This window comes from Pteropus vampyrus, unplaced genomic scaffold (genome assembly GCF_000151845.1).
Source record: "Pteropus vampyrus isolate Shadow unplaced genomic scaffold, Pvam_2.0 Scaffold338, whole genome shotgun sequence".
In the NCBI taxonomy this organism is placed as follows: domain Eukaryota; kingdom Metazoa; phylum Chordata; class Mammalia; order Chiroptera; family Pteropodidae; genus Pteropus; species Pteropus vampyrus.
In genome coordinates this window covers 485816-486162 of record NW_011889119.1, presented here as the reverse complement: position 1 = coordinate 486162, position 347 = coordinate 485816, and positions in this window count along the sequence as shown.

Here is a 347-nt window from a genome sequence, read left to right as displayed (position 1 = left end):
AGCCGTTACAGCTGGCTCTCAGTGTGGGGTCAGCGGACGGAGCCATGTGCTCACCAAGCGCTGACAACCGCTTGCGACACGCAGCCGCCACCTGGGACCCACACACTTGCTGAGGATGGAGTCCTCCCAGCCCGAAGGGGCCCCGGTCCTGCTGTCCAGGAAGCCGAGGCTGACATGGCCAGACGCCTGCCTTGGTGTCCACTCAGAGAAACCTGTGTGTGCCTGTGTGCCTAGTGTGTGCGCAGGTGTGCACCTGCACAGGTGTGTGTACATGCGCCCGCGCTGGCTTCTGAGGGGCCGGGTGGTGGCTCGTGTCAGAGGTTGGAGGGCACAGGACCTCTGGGTCC